The 22,753-nt window shown below is 43.5% G+C and overlaps 1 protein-coding gene across 7 annotated transcripts in view; it reads right to left on the bottom strand.

Moving 5' to 3' along the window:
• sptssa (serine palmitoyltransferase, small subunit A) overlaps window positions 1-22,753 on the bottom strand; it is a 36,387-nt gene that overhangs the window by 8,103 nt on the left and 5,531 nt on the right. Inside the window, exon 1 of one of the 7 annotated variants that reach the window (XM_068039321.1) lies at window positions 3,524-3,548. The exons of the other annotated variants lie outside the window; for them this stretch is intronic. The gene's annotated coding sequence lies outside the window, so the exon portion shown is untranslated. Of the gene's footprint in view, window positions 1-3,523; window positions 3,549-22,753 lie in introns of those variants that run through there. 7 annotated transcript variants of the gene reach the window in all.

Here is a 22,753-nt window from a genome sequence, read left to right as displayed (position 1 = left end):
GGTGGTTGTTGGCCGGCACAGACTCGGTGGGCCGAAGGGCCTGTTTCAGTGCTGTATCTCTAAATAAAAATAGAAACTGGATTGCAGGGATTCAAATATAGGAGTTGCCGAAAAGGTGGGCATGAATTTGGGAGACAACATGTTCAAGAAGTTGAGAGGAAATGAAGGTTGGAAATGGGGGTGGGGGGGGGGGGGGGGGGGGGTTAGTGTGCAAGAACAGAAGAGTCGAGGGTGGGGTTTTTGAGGATGGGCGTGATGACAGATTTGAAGAGGAGGGAAACCGTACCCGAGGGCAGAGCACCATGAACAATAGCCAGCATGTGGGCTGGGAGGGCGAGGGGGAAGACAGGTGGTCAGCAGTTTTCTGGGAACAGGGTTGAGCAAACAGGTGGATCTCATGGGCAAGACGAACTCAGAAAGGTTATATGGGGAAATAGGAGAGAAACTTACAGATGAGTGCAGGTTTAGGGCTGGGGGTGTATTTTAGAGGAAATTTGGCCTGGTGGGCTAGGGGAAGGAAAGGAAGCACTTGGGGCAGCTGATTGGTTTCTTTGTCGCTAAGATCGAGATGATTCACTAAGCTTCTCACACTTGGAGGTGAAGGTGAAGGAGGCACAGAAAGAGCATTTAAGATGGTTGGTAGTGAAGGGAAGCAGGATGTTAACTTCGCATTCCAGGATGATCCTGGAATAGTGAGCAGCTTTGGCTGAAGACAGCAGGACCATAGCAACAGTATGTGGTCCAGCCAGATGTGGCAATGAATGGCTAAACCAATTGTAGCCATAAACACTCAAGTCTGTGTCCCTTGGACTTAAGGGAGTGCAGCTGAGGGCCATACCAGCAAATTGACTAGGGTGAGAGACAGTCATGGTTTTAGTGGGGACAAAGGAATCAAAGGTGGAGGTGAGGGTGCAATGAGCTGTAGAAGCATCATAGTGAGTGAAGAGCCATAAGTTACAAATGAGGCAGCAGGAGTGCACTGTTTATTCTAGTTCCACTTCTCCACAGGTCACAACACAATTAAATTTTTTCCCACTATAGTCAATCATAGGCTCTATTTTTATCCCAGAATAAAACACACCAACCATGTTTCTTTAATAAGCAACAAAAAAATCATTTATTATAAAACAAGTCTTAACCAGTAACGAAGTAAAGCATAAACACAGATTGAAATATTAAAGTTCCTTTTTACCTTAGCCCCCACCCCCCCCACACACACACACACACGTTAACCGGAAAAAAGGGATTTTTGTTTCAGAGCTCTATTACAAAAAAGACAAAAAAACACTTGGGTTAAATCCTTGTTTATTCTTGAAGAAAGAGGAAATATGCGTATAGACGGCTGTCACTAGATCTCCCTAGAACAGTTCCTTTAAGGCGACGTTAAAGTTTGGGTAAGCTTCCAGGAAATGGAGCAACAGAGGTTTCAGACACAGGCCTTACAGGAGGAATGCAGTCCCAGTCTGCTTCTTACACTTGCTTTTTAGCTCGAGAGATGGAAAATTGGCAGGCTTTTTCCAAACTGCTGGAACAGACTGAGTTGGGGTGGTTTGTTCTTCTTGGCAAGTTTTCTCAAACCTTCCTTTCAAACCATTATCCATATCCCAACTCAGTCCAAAGCGAAACCATAAACAATGTCACAAGAGACAAGCCTCGTAACCTCAATAAATCTTGACCTGTCACTACTCCGTAAATAACTTCCCCCAAGACAGAAACAACCACTGCTGGGTAATTATTTGAAGACAGGTGCCTTCCAGTAACTGTTTACAGTCCAGATCTCTCAGTGACCCTCATAAAAAAAAACCATGGACTCCTTTTCAGTTTTAAACCACAAATTCTCAAAATTTAACCATTACGACCAGGTAAGAAGGGGGTCTAGGGTTCCCGCTCAGCCTTCATCTGATCTTACCGTAACAGAGTTTTATTTTAAACACACCACACTTTTAGCTCCCCCTTGGCGAATCCTTGTTCACTGCTTTCCAATTGTAAGGCAAAGAAACCATCCAAACAGGTCTTCTTAGGTTTAAAGAAGACAGGTTGAACTTTATTAAACTTAAACTCGAATTCGGTTAACGACTACGGATACACGACACGCCCACGCTAGCATGCGTACACGATACACACATGCAGATAAAGACAGAAAAGGGCAGAAGGAAACGTTTGAGGCAATATCTGAAGATGATTTTGGTTACTGTTCTTCAAGCTTGCTGTAGAGCCCTTGACTACATAGAAAATAGGAGCAAGAGTAGGCCATTCGGCCCTTCGAGCCTGTTCCGCCATTCATTATGATCATGGCTGATCATCCAACTCAGTAACCTGTTCCTGCTTTCGCCCCATACCCTTTGATCCCTTTAGACACAAGAGTTCTAACTCTTCAAGACTCCTTAAAACATACATTGTTTTGGCCTCAACTGCTTTCTGTAGTAGCAAATTCCACAAGCTCATCACTCTCTGGGTGAAGAAATTTCTCATCTCAGTCCTGAAAGGTTTACCCCGTATCCTGAGACTATGACCCCTGGTTCTGGACTCCCCCACCATCGGGAACATCCTTCCTGCCAAGTCCTGTTAGAATCTTATTGGTTTCTGAGATCCCCCCTAACTCTTCCGAACTCCAGCGAATATAATCCTAACCGACTCAATCTCTCCTCATACGTCAGTCCTGCCATCCCAGGTAAACCTTCGCTGCGCTCCCTCTATAGCAAGAACATCCTTCCTCAGATAAGGAGACTAAAAACTGCACACAATATTCCAGTGTGGCCTCACCAAGGCCCTGTATAATTGCAGATTGTAGATAGGTCTTGCTTTTCGTTGGGGCCCAGTATTCTTAAACCTTGCTCGAAGTAGGAGACTTTTCTCTCGTGGTTCACATCTTCAGTGGATTTGGAGTTCCATGAGAAAGAGATGGAAGCAGACAGGAGAGGCTGTGCAAAGCCATTCAGGAGAAGTCTTTACAGTCCAGAAGCAAACAGTTTCTCTCTCTCAAACTATCTGTACAATTCAAAAAAAACTCAAGTTGCCCAGCAGGTTAGTCATGTGACTAGCTGGTTTGACCACGTCTGTTTGTGGATTCGGCCATCCTAGCATTCATCCTGGAACGTGAGCTTCCTCACCTTCAATGTCTAGTAATCAAAGTCCATTGTGGATTGAATGTTAGGGAATGGTTCTTTGTCTCCACAAGCACTGTCTGTTAGTATGCAAATGTTTTTTCCAGCCACGGCTGATCTGTTTAACAAGTCATTTCCTCACACCAACAGTTCAAAGTTAACGTTCATATGACAAAATTAATATGCCTCATTCTTGGCAGGTGGGGGTCTGCATGACACTTCCACACCAGCAGAATGAAATGCAATGTTTTAAAAAAAAAGAGCATTTCATTAAAAGGGACGAGAGAAAAAATATAAGATACGGGGAAAAACACGCGTCTCTCTTTCTCATTCATTCACGTTCATTTACAAATCCCAAAAATTACAGCCTGTCTTTTCTTGGCGGCAGCGCCACTCCAACTACCCCCTTTTTGGCATACCAATAAATGTGGTTCTTTGGGGATGTTTTTCTTCAGTTTGCCCATTTCCACGAGTGCCTAGGGTCTTTGTTCCTGTTGAGGTCTGCAAAGGGGGAGGATTAGATTCAATTAGCCCGAAGTTGGAATATTTTCCCTCAGGAGACTCAGTAGTGGGCAGGTCCATCCTGAACTCTTCTTTCAGTGGTTTGCTGAATCATGCAAAGGCTTTTGACTTCAGGGGATGGGTGAATCTTTTTATTGGATGTGGGGGATGATTGTTTGCTAATTTCCTCTTTGTCCCGGAGGACACTCCTGCCTGCAGGTATTTGTGCAGACTCTACTGCACTCCCCTGTGGCACTTTGACTATGTGAGGATTCACCCTCACGGTTTCTCTGCCCCCTCGTGATCTTTCTTTGTCTCTGCATGCTCCTGGAAATGCTGTTTGCAACTCTGGGGAGGTGCTTCTAGTGTCTGCATTTACAAAAGGAGAATATGGGGTATAATTTTTCACATTTTTTGGGGTTGGCTGACTGGACAGTAGGTGTTTTCATCCGGGATTCCTCCTGACTTCTTTTAACCTGCCTCTTGGACACTTTTTCCCCTTCCCTTTCTAACCTTTTGCCAGCCTTGCGCCTGCCTGTCCCCTTTGTTCTCGGCGGCGGTCCCTTACAGTTCACCAGCTTGAAGGGTCCTCCTAACACCAGTACAGGACATAGGGGTACAGGTTTAACTGTAGGTTGGGGTTTCCCCACAACCTTGCACACGTGGCAGCTCCTGCAGTGCTCCACCACATCTTAGTGGAGTTTTTGCCAATCAAACTGCTGCCTTATGCAGGCTTTGGTGTTTCGCATACCAGCATGTACAGCCACTGTAGTCTCATGGGCCCTTAATATTTCTCTCCGGTACCACTAACTGGTGAACTACCGCTCACTCCTTGCACTCAGGTCTGTGAAGAGAACTCCATTTCCTCATCAGTACCTCATTCTTTCGATAGTAGCAATCAGGGAGTCCCTCTGCTTCACTTTCAGACTGACCAGCCTGTGCTAACTCTCGCAATATTGGGTTGGCTCGCTGAGCCTCAACTAGGGAAGATTTATTTAACACTTTCCCTGGGTCTTCTAACTTTCCAAAGAAAGTCTTGGACAGACGGACCTCATGATCATCTGCCTGCAGTGCCAATGCAGTCTCCTCTGGGGGAGCTGGTTTGATCATGGCCTGATTCATTACCCATTCAGGGACTCTGCAGGGGACCATCTCCTGCCACTGCCCTGTCTCTCTGACCTCCTGCGGTCTTTCACCACTGGAGGTACTACCACCTTCACCCCCACCAAATCATTACCTAGGAACAGGTCAACCCCCTCCACAGGCAAACTAGGGACAATCCTTATGGTCACTAATCCCGAAACTAGGTCGCACTTCAGGTGCACCCAGTGTACAGGTACAGGCATACACTGCCCTTCAATACCATTCATCACCATTCTGGTGTTCACTGCGCTCTGGGAGAAAGGTTGCAATAGTAAATTCCATCGGAATAGTTTGGCATTCTGGTTTTTGAATTTTTCCACAAAGGCTAGGGGGTTATGATCAGTATATGCCAGTATGTCTCTGTAGTCATGGCAGACACAGACGTCAAAATGCTTAAGAGCCAATAATAAATCTAAGGTTTCTTTTTCCACTGTTGAATATCTTTTTTGATATCCATTTAGCTTTTTGGAAAAGTATCCCACTAGCCTTTCTATGCCTGATTCATCATCTTAGGAACATAGGAAAATAGGAACAGGAGTAGGCCATTCAGCCCCTCAAGCCCGTCCCGCCATTCAATGAGATCATGGCAGATCTGCGGCCTAACTCCATATACCTGCCTTTGGCCTATACCTCTTAATATCTTTGCTTAACAAAAATCTATCTATCTCAGATTTAAAATTACCAACTGTTCTAGCTTTAACTGCTGTTTGTGGGAGAGTTTTCCAAACCTCTACCACCCTTTGCCTGAAGAAGTGCTTCCTAACATCTCTCCTGAACGGTCTGGTCCTGATTTTTAGACCATACCCCCTAGTTTTAGAATCTCCAACCAGGGAAATAGTTTATCTTTATCTAGCCTGTCTTTTCCTGTTAATATCTTGAAGACTTTGAGCAGATCACCCCTTAACCTTCTAAATTCTAGCGAAAACAGGCCTAATTTGCATACTCTCTCTCCTCGTAACTTAACCCCTGTTGTCCAGGTATCATTCTTGTAAACCTACGTTGCACTCCCTCCAAGGCCAATATATCATTCCTAAGGTGTGGTGCCCAGAACTGCTCACAGTACTCCAAGTGGGGTCTAACCAGGGTTCTGTACAGCTGCAGCATAACCTCTGTCTTTATATTCCAATCATCTAGATATAAAGGCTAGCATTCCATTAGCCTTTTTGATTATTTTCTGCACTTGCTCGTGGCATTTTAAACCCCCACCCTGAACCCCCAAGTCTCTTTGGACATCCACTGGCCTGAACCTCTTCCCATTTAGAAAGTACACTGCTCTATCCTTTTTTGGTCCAAAATGGATAACCTCACACTTGCCCGCACTGAAATCCATCTGCCACAGTTTTTCCCCACTCACCTGGTCTGTCAATATCTCTTTGCAATTTTATGCTATCATCTAGACTGTCTACAATGCCGCCTAGCTTTGTATCATCAGCAAATTTGGATATATGACTTACTATGCCATCATCCAAGTCGTTAATGAATAATGTGAATAATTGAGGCCCCAACACAGATGCCTGCGGGACACCACTAGTCACATCCTGCCAATCGGCGTACTTACCCATCATCCCCACTCTGTCGCCTACCACTCAACCAACTTTCTAACCATGTCAATAATTTGCCCTCAACTCCATGGGCTTCTACCTTAGTTAACAGTCTCTTATGTGGGACTTTATCAAATGCCTTCTGGAAGTCCATATAAATAACATCCATGGACATTCCCTTGTCCACTACCTTAGTCACCTCTTCAAAAAATTCAATGAGATTTGTCAGGCACGACCTTCCCGTCATGAATCCATGCTGGCTGTCCCTGATTAACTGAAATTTTTCTAGGTGTTCAGTCACCCTATCCTAGATTATAGACTCCAGCAACTTGCCCACCACAGATGTCAGGCTAACTGGTCTGTAATTTCCTTGGTTCCCCCTTTCACCCTCCTTAAAAAGTGGAGTGACATGTGCAACTTTCCAATCCAGAGGGACCACTCCTGAATCTAGGGAACTCTGAAAGACTATAGTTAGGGCATCTACAATGTGCTCCCTACTTCCTTTAACGGATGGAAACCGTCAGGTTCTGAGGATTTCTCACTCTTTAGTTCCATTAATTTCCTTGTTACTGATGTTTTACTTATGTTAATTGTATTAAGTCCCTGTCCCCTACCGGCTATTAATTTTCTTGGGACATCCGGCAAGTTATCCTCCTTTTCAACTGTAAATACTGAGGCAAAGTAATTGTTCAACATGTCTGCCATTTCTCCATTATCAATGACAATATCTCCATTTTCAGCTTTTAGTGGGCCTACATTGGTTTTCTCAATGAAATTGATCCGGCAATGAAATTGATCCGGATGAAACTGACGAGAACAGCTGCCGATACTTCAATCTCCGATCCTGCTGTCTTCACAGTCCAGAGTGTCTGCAGCCACGGCATGCGGTAAGTCCATTGAGGTGAAGAAGGAGCTGCGGGACCCGAGAGAAGTCCTGTGAAAAGGTGCCCCGAACACCCAAAACATCCACGAACGGCCCCCCCGGCCGCAACTTCAAAGCGCCCGCGGGAGATGGCTCGGAGAGCATCTGCAGCGCACTGTCGGCAATGCTGCATGCCTTTATTTAAACCACTGCAAAAAAAAAAAACCCTTAGCAAATGTAATCACCTCTAAGTCTGCCAAATGATGCTTCACCTCCCGAAGGGCGTGGATGAGCTTTCCGGACGTCGATGGTGGGCACTGAGGAAATGGCTTATTACCTGCACCAGATTCCACCCCCCCTCCCCCCCCCCCCCCCACCCCCGTCCCCTTCCCTGCTCCACCCTCTCAGCTCACCCCCTCACAACCCCGTCCCAGCCCGCCCCCCCCTCGCACCATCTTCACCCCGCACCCCCTTCCCCTGCACCCCCCCCCCACCCCCTCCCTCTACCCCTCCCCCTTGCATCCCCTCCTCCCACCGGCACCATCCTACACCTGTGTAGGGGCCCCAACAACCCCACTGCCTTGTGGGCGTCTCGGGAGAGACCAAGGCTAAGGGAGTAAACCCTAACAGAAAATCCGGAGTGGAACCCCGTAGGCGGTCATGTGTCACCTTTGGCATGTTTCCGGCAGTTCCTGCAGCCATACTGGTGCCAAACGTCGTGTCCTGCACTCCTTTGGACCCCACCAGAAAGGCCGAGAGGGGGGTTTTGACGACTGGGCAACTCTCAACCTCCATAAATTTGCCCAGGCATGCGCCATGGAGAGGTCACTCCATAGTTGCCTCACAGCGACATTGCTCTTGACCACCTGCTTTCCCTTTATGTAACTATAAAATTTCTTATTTGATTTTGATGGCCCTTGCAAGTTTCCTTTCATAATTTCTTTCAGTAGCTCTTATAAGCTGCTTTGTGACCCTTTGCTGGTCTTCGTATCGATCCCATTCGGCCGGATCTGTGCTGCGTTTTGCTTGAAACAGGACTGCACCGACCCCCACCTCACTAGCATCAATTGCTAGCTTGAAGGGCTTAGTGAAATTTGGAGCAGCCAACACTGGTTCATTAATAAAAATTACTTTCAGACTCTCAAAGGATTCTTGGCACTGCTCTGACCATACTACCTTGGTTTTCCTTTTCTGTAGCAAAATCTGTCAGTAGAGAAGCTATAGTACTAAAATTTGGTACAAACTTGCTGTAGGAACCCACACCCAAAAACCACATGATTTCTCACTTAGTCTTAGGGGTAGGGAACTCCGTCAATGCTTTTACTTTTGCTGTTCTTGGCAACACTTCTCCTTGCCCTACTATATGCCCGAGGTAGGTCACTGTCACTTTCGCAAATTCACTTTTGGCAATGTTTATTAATAAATCAGCTGATTATAATTTTCTAAACAGAGCTTCTAGTTGTTCCAAGTGGTCCTTCCAAGTGTCACTGTATACCAGCACATTAATGTAAACTACAGAGTTAGGAACACTGGCTACCACTTGGTTCATTAATCACTGAAAGGTTGCTGGGGCATTTTTTAAGCCCGAATGGCATCACTCAGCATTGGAAAAGTCCAGCTAGTGTGACAAAGGCCAATATTTCTTTAGCTTGGAGTGTTAAAGGAACTTGCCAGTAACCCTTTAACAAACCTATTTTTGTAAGAAATGTGGCACTGCCCACTCTGTCAATACAGTCTTCCAAGCAAGGAATTGGGCAGGAGTCTGTCTTTGTTACTGCATTAACTTTTCTGTAGTCTATGCAGAGTCAGGTTTAGGCACTTTACATCACTGGGGAACTCCAGCTGCTTTGACTGGATTCAATTAGGTGGTTTTCCAGCAAGCATTGGATTTCTGCTTTTACCTGGGCCTGTTTCTCTGGACTTAAATGATAAGGATGTTGCTTTATAGGAAAGGATTCCCCTACATCTACATCATGTATGGCGAAGGCTGTACATCCTGGCTTGTCCCAACAGACTCTTTTAAAAGCTGCAAGTAGCCTTGTTAGGTCTTGTGTACTGCATCTAAATATGAAAGCAATCTCCCTAACAATTCAGTATTAGCTAACCAGATAGTAGGAGATTCAATTTGAAAATTATCTAGGTCTCCTTCGGTCTCATCCTCACCATCCCTTTTACCCTTCACTGTCCCTACTACCTGACATACCTGTACTGTTGCTTGCTTATCCTGCTCCCGGTGATGATATTGTTTCAACATATGGATATGACACAGCCGATTCTTTTTCTGGCGATCTGGGGTGTCAATCAAATAATTTACTTTACCAATTCTCTTCACCACTTTATATGGACCACTGAACCATGCTTTCAATGGTTCACCCTGTAAAGGCAGTAATACTAACATCTCATCCCCTGGTTGAAACGTTCAGGTCTTGGCATGCTTGTCTGCCCATTTTTTCATCATTGTTTGGGAGCTTTAAGGTGTTCCTGAGCCACTTTGCAAACTCTCGTGAGCCACACCCGAAACATGGATACATAATCTAGCACAGAAAATTCATCCCCCTGTTCTAAAAACCTTTCTTTAATTAGTTTTAGAGGACCTCTTATCTCATGTCTGTAAACTGATTCAAAAGGACTAAAACCGGTAGATTCATTAGGTGAACAACCGAAATTCTAGTCCTTTATCCCAATCATGGGGATATTCGTGCCAGTATCCCTGATCATCATTTTGAGGGTCTGACGGTACCTTTCTAAAGCTCCTTGTAGCTGTGGGTGGTATGCTGAAGACTTAAACTGTGTTATACCCTAATTCCCCTAACTTCCTGAAAAATTTTAGACATAAAATTGGAACCTTGATCCAACCGAATCTCAAACAGTACTCCATATCTAATGAAGAACTGGGTTAACTTCTCCACCATTACCTTAGCAGAAATTGTTCTCAAGGGAATGGCCTCTGGGAACAGAGTAGCCATATCCATGATCGTGAGTATATATTGGTGTCCCGCTTTTGTTTTCGCTAAGAGTCCTACAGAGTCTACTAACTGGTTCCCTAAAAACAGATATGGGAATTAGAGGTGTCAATTTTATGGCAGGTTCCTGTTTTCCCACAATCTGGCACGTATGGCAAATTTTACAAAACTGCACCACATCCTTGGAAAGACCTGGCCAGTAAAAATGTCGACTTGATTGGGTCTTCCGGATCTCCACATGTCCCGCTATAGTAATTTCATGCGCTTTATTTAATAGTTCCCAGCGATACTTTGGCAGTACCACTATCTGATGAACTACCGTCCATTCTTCATCCGCAGGTCTGTGAGGAGGTCTCCACTTCATCAGAATCCCATCTTTAAAATAGTAGCCTTCTGGAACTCCCTTTGCCTCAGCTTCAGTTAGAGCTGATTGCACCACTTATTTAGCTCTGGCTCAGCTTGCTGAGCCTTGACTAGAGAAGACTTATTAAACATTTCCTTTGGATTATCCAAATCCCTAAAGTAAGTTTCAGATAGTCGGTTATCTGTCTGTGGTGCCAATTTTACCTCCGACAATGGAATTTGTTTAGTCATTGCTCATGAAGGAAAAATTCCTGGAACCTTTTCCTGCAACTGTTCTGTCTTTAACTTCACTTGGTTTTTCCATGACTACTGGAGAAGCTACTACCTTCGCTCCGACCAAATCGTTCACCAGGAGATCAACTCTGTCTACTGGCAAACTATGGACAACTCCTATAGTTACCGTTCCAGACATTAGGTCACACTCGAGGTGCACATGATACAAAGGTACGGGTATATACTCCTCGCCAATACCATTCACTAAAACTTTGGCATTCAGTACACTCTTTGGTGGAAAGGTTATGCCTTTTCCCAGCAAAAGAGTTTAGGTGGTTCCCATATCCTTAAGTATAACTATAGGTTTACCTGCCTCACTTGAGTGATAAGGAGTTACTTTTCTTCTTGTCAAGAATTCCCTATAACTTTCAGGTATCTTATTCAAACCCCTGCACTCAGTGGTTTTTGTACTTGGCCTTACAGCTGCAGTCAGAGCGACAGCCTGATCTGTTGTACTCTCGGTCAGGGCCCTTTTCTCTGCATTGGCTTTGTGTATCCCAATAAGAGCCATGGGTTTACCCCACAACTTCCAGCATTCTGCTCGAAGGTATCCCTTGTCACAATGGTAACATTTAGGCTTGCAGTCCTCACTTCCAACCTCAGCATCTTTCTTTCTGGCCTGAGGAGATGATCCCGGGGCGTTCCCAGCTGTCCATTCTTGTCCCCGACTACTTGCCTTCCTTTCACCTTCCCACCTTCTATGCTTCCCGGGTTTGTGGGGGTGTCGGACAAAGGGTTTGGGATTATACACAAACTCAAACTTCAGCAATTTCCGCTGCCAGTCTGGCTGTTGAAAACGTCTGGCTCTCTACATGGGTTCTTACTAATGGAGGCAGTGAGTTTTTAAATTCTTCCAGGAGAATTAGTTCCCCAAGGCTCTCATACGTAGCCTCTATTTTTAGTGCCCGTATGCAAAGATCAAAATTAATTTGCTTTACCGTCTCAAATTCTATATAAGTCTTCCCAGACAATCTCCAGAGGTTCTGAAATTTATGCCGGTAAGCTTCAGGGACTAACTCATATGCAGTGAGAATAGCCTTTTTTGCCATCTCAACGTGCAAAAGTCTCCTCAGAAAGCATGGCATAAACTTCATGAGCTCTGCCCATCAACCTGCTTTGCAAAAGCAGTGTCCAGCTTTACTTTGGTCATTTCATCTGTTTGGCTATCTTGTCAAAAGAAATGAAAAATGCCTCTACGCCCCTTTCCTCAAACTTAGGGAGGGCTTGTACAAATTTAAACAGCTCTCCACTGGGTCCTGAACTGGAGTCAGATCTTCCACCACCACCACCCCCCGGCAGAACTTTCACTGGTGTCAAGACCACCCCTTTCTTTGTCTTAGTTCCATCTTTTTTAATTCAAATTCCTTTCCTTCTTTTACTCTTTCCTCAAGTTCAAGTTTCTTCATTGTCAATTCTCTTCCAAGTTTTTCCAATTCTATTTCTTTTTCTTTGACAAGTTCAAGCTGCTTCATCTGTAAACGAATTTTAGCTAATTCAACTGTACTACCCTCTGGTTTGCTTTTGGCGGCTTCCAACTGCAAATGCTGTGCTATTTTCAATTATGTCTGCTTTCTTAGCTCCTGGCTTTAACACTAACACCAATAGTTCTGCCAAATCCTTTAGTCTAACTTTGATAAGTGTCTCAAATTACTCAGGCATACATCTTCCTTCCCCAGAAAAGTCAAAGCAACTGTTAAAGACATTCTGGTAGATTAATACTGCACAAGAAACCTGTCTTTTTTTTCCTCTTTTCAATTATTATTACCCCACTTATAATTGAATGTCGTCAGCGTTGGATATCCCGCAAATAGCCCCCAATTATATGTTACGACCGACGGTGGCGGAAGGAGTGCACTGTTTATTCTAGTCCCACTTCGTCACAGGTCACAACATATATTTAGGTTCTTTCCCACTTACCGATACAGTCAATCATAGACTCTATTTTTATCCCAGAATAAAATACACCAACCAGGTTTCTTTAATAAGCAACAAAAAAATCAGATTATAAAACAAGTCTTAACCAGTAACGAAGTAAAGCATAAACACACAGATTGAAATACTGAGGTTCCTTTTTACCTTAGCCCCTCACACACCGGATAACTGGAAAAATAAAGGGATTTTCGTTTTAGAGCTCTATTACAAAAAAAGACAAAAAAACACTTGGGTTAAATACTTGCTAATTCTTGAAGAGGTAATATGGAAAGATGTCTTTTGTTTTGGTTTGGTGTACCAATGCGTATAGACGGTTGTCACTGGGATCTCCCTAAAACAGTTCTTTTAAGGTGATGTTGAAGATCAGTTTGGGTAGGCTTCCAGGAAATGGAGCAACTGAGGTTTCAAACACAGGCCTACAGGAGGAATGCAGACAGAGTTTCAGTCTGCTTCTTACACTTGCTTCTTAGCTCACGAGATGGAAAACTGACAGGCTTTTTCCAAACTGCTGGAACAGACGGAGTTGCAGTGGTTTGTTATTCTTGGCAAGTTTTCTCCAACTGTCCTTTCAAATCATTGTCCATATTGCAACTCAGTCCAAACTGTAACTGTAAACAATGTCACAAGAGACTAGACTCCTGACCTGTCACTTCTCTGTAAACACCTTCCCCAAGTCAAAAACAACCACTGCTGGATAATTATTTGAAGACAGGTGCCTTCCAGTAACAGTTAACAGTCCAGTCCTCTCAGTGACCCATGTAAAAAAAAACATGGACTCCTTTTTAAACTTTAAAGCACAAATTCTCAAAATTTAACAAAAAATCAGAAGCACTCATAACACATAGGCTAGATAGTTGGGAATTTGAAAGTGCCATAGTAAGTGATTTGGGGGAGGAAAAATTCACAGGGCCAGGCCAAGAAGAATGTAGAGTTGGGAGTGGGGTAGGAAAAGAGAGAGAGAGAGAGAGAGAGAGAGAGATCTGACTACACAGTACATTAAAGTACTATATTCATTATAATTAATTATTGGCCTGGATTTTGCAGTCAACAGTAAATGAATAGCACGTGACGTTCATTACACTTGCTGTGGATATTTGCACTGGAACTTGTAGTTATTAGCCAGCCAAAGCAGTATGGCCAGCATCCAATACAGAGGTTCAAGGGCATATGTAAACAGGGCAAGCAATGTTGTGTCTCCTCAACCAAATCAGATTGAAGAATCATCTCACACATGCAGAATGAACCAGGAAGTGTAGAATAGTTAACTTAATGCTAAATCAGGTACAGAAAATGAAATATAGAGAAGATGGGATTGAGAGAGAAAGAAAGGAGACAAAAAAAGAAACATTTAATCTCCAACAATTAAAGTCTGAAGGAATGATACTCCACACTTGTGAAAATTAATTTTCAGTGTCAGTGTTTGACAGTAATTAAAACTTTGCACCTTTAAAAATTCACTAACATTTGAATGGATTAATAGTCAGTAATTCAGCAGGAATACTGTGCAAGATATATAGGGCAATGAATTTTCTTCACAATTCCATGGCTATTTTTTAAAAATAGATTATAGAAACATTTCATTATATGCCATAATTCAGAAATTATGTAAATTTTTCATGAAAATTAGTCTTACATGGACTATAGCATCAAGTCAATAGGTTAGGTTTCTCATAATAAAAGCAAAATACTGCGGATGCTGGAAATCTGAAATAAAAACAAGAAATGCTGGAACCACTCAGCAGGTCTGGCAGCATCTGTGGAAAGAGAAGCAAAGTTAACGTTCCGAAGAAGGGTCACTGACCCGAAACGTTAACTCTGCTTCTCTTTCCGCAGATGCTGCCAGACCTGCTGAGTGGTTCCAGCATTTCTTGTTTAGGTTAGGTTTCTCACTTAATAAAACTGGAACAGCCCCTGTGCAAGTGTTCCCAGAGTATGGTCTTGAACAGATGCCAGTTTCTGGAGTAATATATTCTTTATTTCCAGGCAACAACTTTTTTTTGCTACTGTAACAAGACTTGAGCTGTTGCTGCAAGTTTCCACCATCAGAGTAGCAGGACTCCTTAGAAGAGCCTGGGGTGCCACCTCCCATGTGTATTGACTCCAAGGCTGGAAATAGAGCTGAGGGCATCTGAAAGATGAGTGATAGTGCCTGCTTGCTTCAGCACAGTGACCAAAAGCAGAATGTAAGCTTCAAAGTCTAATTTATATTCAGGTTGCATCCCAGCTCTGATATTCCAGATTCTCACACTATTAGTAAATTAACAATAATTACCTCTAGGGAAGGAAACAGGAACGATAAAACATAGGCTGAAATGGAATAAATAAAAGATATAAGCACTAGCCTAGTTCACAGCAAGAGGTCTTACACTGGGCATCTCTTTCAGCATAGCTAAAACTGGCCTTAAATGAACAGCAAGTTTAAAAAAAAATCAATTTTGCTCGTGACAAAGGGTTTTGAAGGAAACAAACTCAAAAGTAAACTTTGTGTAAAGGTAGTTCATATTTATTCCATTCTCCCAGTTTCTCCGTCTCCGACGCATCTGCTCTGATGATGCTACCTTCCATGACGGTGCTTCTGATATGACCTCCTTTTTCCTCAACCGAGGATTTCCCCCCACTGTGGTTGACAGGGCCCTCAACCGTGTCCGACCCATTCCCCGCACCTCTACCCTCACCCCTTCCCCTCCCTCCCAGAACCGTGACAGGGTTCCCCTTGTCCTCACTTTTCATCCCACCAGCCTCCATATCCAAAGGATCATCCTCCGCCATTTTCGCCACCTCCAGCGTGATGCCACTACCAGTCGCATCTTCCCCTCCCTTCCCCTGTCAGCATTCCGAAGGGATCGTTCCCTCCGCGACACCCTGGTCCACTCCTCCATTACCCCCACCACCTCGTCCCTGTCCCAGGGCACCTTCCCTTGCAATCGCAGGAGGTGTAATACCTGCCCATTTACCTCCTCTCTCCTCACTATCCCAGGCCCCAAACACTCCTTTCAGGTGAAGCAGCAATTTACTTGTACTTCTTTCAATGTAGTATACTGTATTCGCTGCTCACAGTGTGGTCTCCTCTACATTGGGGAGACCAAGCGCAGACTGGGTGACCGCTTTGCGGAACATCTCCGCTCAGTCCGCAAGCAGGACCCTGAGCTTCCGGTTGCTTGCCATTTCAACACTCCCCCCTGCTCTCATGCTCACATCTCTGTCCTGGGATTGCTGCAGTGTTCCAGTGAACATCAACGCAAGCTCGAGGAACAGCATCTCATCTACCGATTAGGCACACTACAGCCTGCCAGACTGAACATTGAGTTCAATAATTTCAGAGCATGACAGCCCCCCACTTTACTTTCATTTTTAGTCATTTTTAGTTATTTTTTCTTCCTTTTTTTTTTGCATTCCTTTTTACATTTTTTACAATCTTTTTTTGCATTTATTTCATTTCATCTTAGTTTGTTCAGTTTGCTTACCCACTGTTTTTGTCAGGTTGTTTTTCTTCAGGTTTGCACTTGCTGATGTTCATTATTCAGTATATTCACACCTAATCTGTACTAATGCTTTGTCTTTCAACACACCATTAACATATTGTTCGCCTTTGCTCCGTGACCTTTTGGTCAGCTATGTGGCCTGGTCCAATCTGCACCTTCTCCTTTGTTATCTCTTGCCCAACCCCCACCTCACTTGTTTATAATCTGTGACTTTTCTAATATTTGTCAGTTCCGAAGAAGGGTCACTGACCCGAAACGTTAACTCTGCTTCTCTTTCCACAGATGCTGCCAGACCTGCTGAGTGAATCCAGCATTTCTTGTTTTAGTTCATATTTATGCCTGTCCTTCGTTGTGAGATCATAGGAAAATTACTTTACATCAAATTAGTCAAGCAACAGGCCGAGTTTAGAATTGTTATGGAAAAGGACAAGGAGGGCTAATTTCAGTGAGTTGAAAAAGAATCTGGCCTCGGTGAATTAGGATCAAAGATTGATAACAAAACAGCAATTGAACAATGGGAGGACGTCAGAGGACATGGTTCAAATACAGAGCAAAAAGAGAGCGAGGTGACTAAAGTAGTGGACAAGGGAATGTCTGCAGATGTTAGATTTTAGATTAGAGATACAGCACTGAAACAGGCCCTTCGGCCCACCGAGTCTGTGCCGAACATCAACCACCCATTTATACTAATCCTGCACTAATCCCATATTCCTACCAAACATCCCCACCTGTCCCTACATTCCCTACCACCTACCTATACTAGTGACAATTTATAATGGCCAATTTACCTATCAACCTGCAAGTCTTTTGGCTTGTGGGAGGAAACCGGAGCACCCGGAGAAAACCCACGCAGACACAGGGAGAACTTGCAAACTCCACACAGGCAGTACCCGGAATCGAACCCAGGTCCCTGGAGCTGTGAGGCTGCGGTGCTAACCACTGCGCCACTGTGCCGCCCTGTTATTTATATGGACCTCCAGAATGCATTTGAAAAGTCCCATATAACAGACTTTCAGCTAAATTTGAAGTTCATGGAATTGAAGGCAAATTATTGACCTGGTTAGGAGATTGACTGAGCAGCAGGTGACAGAATAGGGATAATGGGCAGGGGTTCAAATAGGCAGGTTATGACTATGCATCCACAGGGATGTGCTGGGGCCTCAACTATTCACCCTATTTAGTAACAGCTTAGATGATGCTGGTCACCATACTTTAGGAAGGATGTGAGGGTCTTTGAGAGGGTGCAGAGGCAATTTACCAGAATGGTTCCAGGGTAGGAGGATTTTGGTTACAAAATTACATTGGAAAAGCTGGGGTTAATCTCCTTTGCTCCAGGGAGAACAAGAGGGGACTTGATGGAGGTGTACACAATTATGACAGGTTTAGATAAGAAAGCCACATATCCAAATTTGCCGATGGCACCAAGATAGGCAGCATTGTAGGCAGTGTAGACAGAAGCATAAAATGGAGATATTTATAGTGTTACAACCAGGTGAGAAAAACATCTAGGGGTCCCTCTCAGCCTTCACCTGGTCCTACCGTAACAGGGTTTTATTTGAAACACACCATGTTTTTAGCTCCCTCTTAGTGAATCTTTGTTCATCGCTTTCCAATTATAAGGCAAAGAAACCAGCACAACAGGTTTTCTTAGGTTTAAAGAAAAGTTGAAATTTATCAAACTTGAACTTAAACTCGGTTGACGCCTACAGAAACACGATGCACCCACGCTAGCATGTATACGCGAAACACACATGCAAATAAAGACAGAAAAGAGCAGAAGGAAAATAAAGTAGAAAAATGTGAGGCAATATCTAAAGAGTTTTTGTTACGGTTCTTCGACCTCACTGTAGAATCCTTGATTGTAGATATATCTTGCTTTTCGTTGGGGCCCAGTATTCTTCTTAAACCTTGTTCACTGTAGGAGACTTTTCTCTCTTGGGGTATATGTGTCTTCAGTGGATTCAGAGGCTTGTGAGAAAGAGATGGGAGCAGCTAGGAAAGATCTTCTCCATCCAAGAACAAGCAGTCTTTGAGTTCAAACTCTGAGGCCAGTTCAAAAGAAAACCCTGGATGAGCCAGTTAGTCATGTGACCAGCTGATCTAACCTGTCCAGGCCCTTTTGGATTGTATTCTCCTTAGCAGGCCCTGGAATGCGCTTCTTCACCTTCGATGTCTGTAGCAAGTAAATGTTTTTTCCAGCCACAGCTGATCTGTTTAACAAGTCATTTCCTCGCTCCAACAACCGTTAAAAATCAATGTTCATGACAAAATTGATGTGCTTCATTCTTGGCAGGTAGGGGCCTAGCATGACAATAGTTTAAGTGAATGGTCAAAACTATGGCAAATGGATTCTAAAAAAGTTAACTGTAACGTCATAAAGTCAGTCATTTAAGGCACAGGAGGCAGCCATTTGGCCTATCGAGTCCATGCTGCCTCTCCGCCAAGCAATCCAGTCAGTCCCACTCCACAGCTCAATCTCCAGAGCCCTGCACATTTATTTCCTCCAAGTGCTCGTTGAATTTCCTTTTGAAATCATTGATTGTTTCCACTTCCACCACCCTTCTGGGCAGCGTGTTCCAGGTCATTACCACTCGCTAGGTATAAAAGTTCTGTCTCACATTCCCCCTGCATCTCTTGTCCAAAATCTTCAATCTGTGTCGCCTAGTCCTTGTACTATCAGTTAATCGGAACAGTTTTTCCTAGTCTAAGTTATCTAAGCCTGTCATAATCGTGTACAACTCTATCAAGTTACACCTCTATCAAGTTCCCCCTCAATCTCCTTTGCTCCAGGGAAAACAGCTTTTCCAACCTAACTTTGTAACCAAAATCCTCCATCCCTGGAACCATTCTGGTAAATCTCCTCTGCACCCTCTCAAAGACCCTCACATCCTTCCTAAAGTATGGTGACTAGAACTGGACACAATACTCTAGTTGGGGGGCCTAACCAAAGCTTTATAAAGGTTCAGCATAACTTCCCTGCTTTTGTATTCTGTGCCTCTATTTATGAAGCCCTAGATCCCATATGCTTTGATAACCACTCTCCCAATATGTTCTGCCAGATCGATGCACATGCACCCCCAAGTCTCTCTGTTCCTGCACAGTCTTTAGAACTGCGCCATGAAGACTATATTGCCTCACCCCATCCCTTCTGCCAAAATGCATCACCTCACACTGGTCTGTATTAAATTCCATCTGTCACTTGTCTGCCCATTCTACTAGTCTATATCATGTTGTAATCATTCAGTTTGGACATAAAAAGTATAAATCAGAATACCTTCTAGCTGGTGAAAAGCCAGAAACAATGGAGCTCCAAAGAGACTAGGGGTCCATGTACATAGATTAAAATGTCATGAACAGGTACAAAAAAAAAATCAAAAAGCCTAATGAAATACTGGCCTTTGTATCTAGAGGACTAGAATACAAGCAGTTAGAAGTCATGTCACAGCCATACAAAGCCCTGGAACAGTTCTGGACACCAGACGTTAGGAAGGATATACTGGCCTTGGAGGGAGTGCAGTATAGATTTACAAGAATGATGCATGGACTCAGAGTTAAATTACAAGGAACTAAGGTTATATTGCCTGGAATTTAGAAGATTAAGCAGTGATTTGATCAAAGTTTTCAAGATACTAAGGGGAATAGATAGGGAGCTGGAGAGAAACTACTTCTGATGGTTCAGGAATCTGGGACTAGGGGACATAGATTCAGCTCTAATTTTTAAACTTTCAACAGTGACCTGTGGGAAACACTTCTACTAGCCAAGGGTGGTAGAAGTTTAGAACTCTATTCCACAAACAGCAGTTGATGCAGGGTCAATTGTTAATTTTAAACCTAAGATTGACAGATTTCTGTTAGCCAAAGATATTAAGGCATCTGAGAAAAAGCGGGTATATGGCATTGGGTAACAGATCAGCCATGATCTGACTGAATGGCGGAATAGGCTCAAGGGAGTTAAATGGTCTACTCCTGGTCCTATGTTAATAGAAACATTCTCAATAGGGGGAAAAGGAAAGACAAACAAGGCTACAGCTCCCTGGATGACCAAAGATATAGAAAGTAAAATGAGACAAAAGGAGGCTTTTGACAAAGGTAAAGTTCACAATAAAGTAGAGAATCGAATACAGAAGGTACCAAGATGATCTAAAAAGGGAATAAGAGAGACAAAGTCAGTATACGAGAATAGATCAGTGGCTAACATAAAAGGGAACCCAAAAGTCTTTTATAAACATATAAATAGGAAAAGGGTAGTCAAAGGAAGGGTGGGGCCGATTAGGAACCACAAAGGATATCTTCTTGTGGAGGCAGAGGGCATAACTAAGGTAATAAATGAGTGCATCTGTTTTTACTAAGAGGATGATGCTGCTATTGTAGTAGTAAAAGAGGTAGCAAAAAATACTAGATAGGATAAAAATCGATAAGTACTTAAAAAGTTGGTAGTACTCAAAGTAGAAAAAAAAGTTACTTGGTGCTATGGGATGCATCCTAGGTTATTGAGGGAAGTAAGGGCGGAAATTGTAGAAGCACTGGTCACAATCTCCAATCCTCCTTAGATATGAGGTGATACAAGAGGACTGGAGAATTGTAAATGTTCCATCATTGTTCAAGAAAGGGGGCATGGGATAAACCCAGCAATTACGGGCCAGTCACCCCAACTTCAGTTGGGGAAACTTTGAGACAATAATCCTTGACAAAATTAATTGGCATATAGAAAAGTTTGAGCTAATAAATGAAAGTCAGTATGAATTTGTTAAAGACAAATCGTGTTTCACTAATTTGATTGCGTTACTTGAAGTAAGAGGGAGGGTCAATTGGGGTAGTGCAGTTGGTGCATATGGACTTTCAAAAGACGTTTTGATAAGGTACCACATAACAAACTTCAGAAAAGTTAAAGCCCATGGGATTAAAGGAACAGTGATCGTGTAGATAGGGAATTGGCTATGGGACAAAGACAGCAGTGGTGAACGGCTGCATTTTTAGACTGGAGGCAGGTATACAGTGGTGCTCCCCCTCTGCTCTTTTTGACATACATTAATGACCTGGACTTGGATATACAGGACATAATTTCAAAATTTGTACATGACACAAAACTAGGATATGTAGTAAATAATGAGGAGGATAGCAACAGGCCTCAAGAGGACTGGTGAAATTGGTAGACACAAACCAGATGAAACTTAACATAGAAAATAGGAGTAGGCCATTTGGCCCTTCGAGCCTGCTCCGCCATTCATTATGATCAAGGCTGATCATCCAACTCAGTAACCTGTTCCCGCTTTCACCCCATATCCTTTGATCCCTTTCGCCCCAAGAGCTATATCTAACTGCTTTCTGTGGTAGCGAATTCCACAGGCTCACCACTCTCTGGGTGAAGAAATTTCTCACCTCAGTCCTGAAAGGTTTACCCCATATCCTTAGACTATGACCCCTGGTTCTGGACTCCCCCACCATCAGTAACATCCTTCCTGCATCTACCCTGTCAAGTTCCGTTAGAATTTTACAGGGTTCTATGCGATCTCCCCTCACTCTTCTGAACTCTAGCGACTATAATCCAAACCGACTCAATCTCTCCTCAAACGTCAGTCCCGCCATCCCAGGAATCAGTCTGGTAAACCTTCGCTGCACTCCCTCCATAGCAAGAACATCCTTCCTCAGATAAGGAGACCAAAACTGCACACAATATTCCAGGTGTAGCCTCACGATAGCCCTGTATAATTGCAGCAAGACATCCCTGCTCCTGTACTCAAATCCTCTCACTATGAAGGCCAACATACCATTTGCCTTTTTTCACTACCTGTTGCACTTGCATGCTTACCTTCAGCGACTTGTGTACGAGAACACCCAGGTCTTGTTGCATATTCCCCTCTCTGTTTATAGCCGTTCAGATAATAATCTGCCTTCCTGTTTTTGCTACAAAGTGGATAACCTCACATTTATCCACATTATACTGCATCTGCCATACATTTGCCCACTCACTCAGCTTGTCCAAATCACCCTGAAGCCTCTCTGCATCCTCCTCACAACTCACCCTCCCACCCAGTTTTGTGTCATCTGCAAATTTGGAGATAATGCATTTAATATAAACTAAATGGTACAATTTTAAAGGGGTGCAGGAATAGAAACCAGAGAGTGTATATACAAAAATCCTCAAAGGTGGTAGGACAAGTTGAGAAGTTAAAAAAGCATGAGACCTTTGGCTTTATTAATCAAGGCAGAGAGTAAAAAAAGAGGATGTTATTCTAAACATCTATATTATTCACAGGTTAGGCCTCAGATGGGGTATCATGCTCAATTCTGGGCATCACATGTTAGGAAGGCTGTCAAGGCCTTAGAAAGGGTGCAGAAGAGATTTACAAGAACGGCACCAGAGCTGAGAGACTGGAGAAACTGGGGCTGTTCTCCTTAGATCAGAGAGATTTAACAGGAGTGTTCAAAATCATAAAGGATTATGATGGAGTAAATAAGGAGAAACAGTTCCTAGTGGCAAAAAGGTCACTAACCAGAGAACAAAGAGTTAATCAGCAAAAGAACGAGAGATGTCATTAGGAAACTTTTTTTTTTAAATGCAGTGAGTTGTTGAGATCTGGAATGCACT

The sequence above is a fragment of the Heterodontus francisci genome, chromosome 9 (assembly GCF_036365525.1).
Source record: "Heterodontus francisci isolate sHetFra1 chromosome 9, sHetFra1.hap1, whole genome shotgun sequence".
Taxonomy (NCBI): domain Eukaryota; kingdom Metazoa; phylum Chordata; class Chondrichthyes; order Heterodontiformes; family Heterodontidae; genus Heterodontus; species Heterodontus francisci.
Note: the sequence above shows the minus strand (reverse complement) of the source record. Positions and strands in the feature narration are given on the sequence as shown.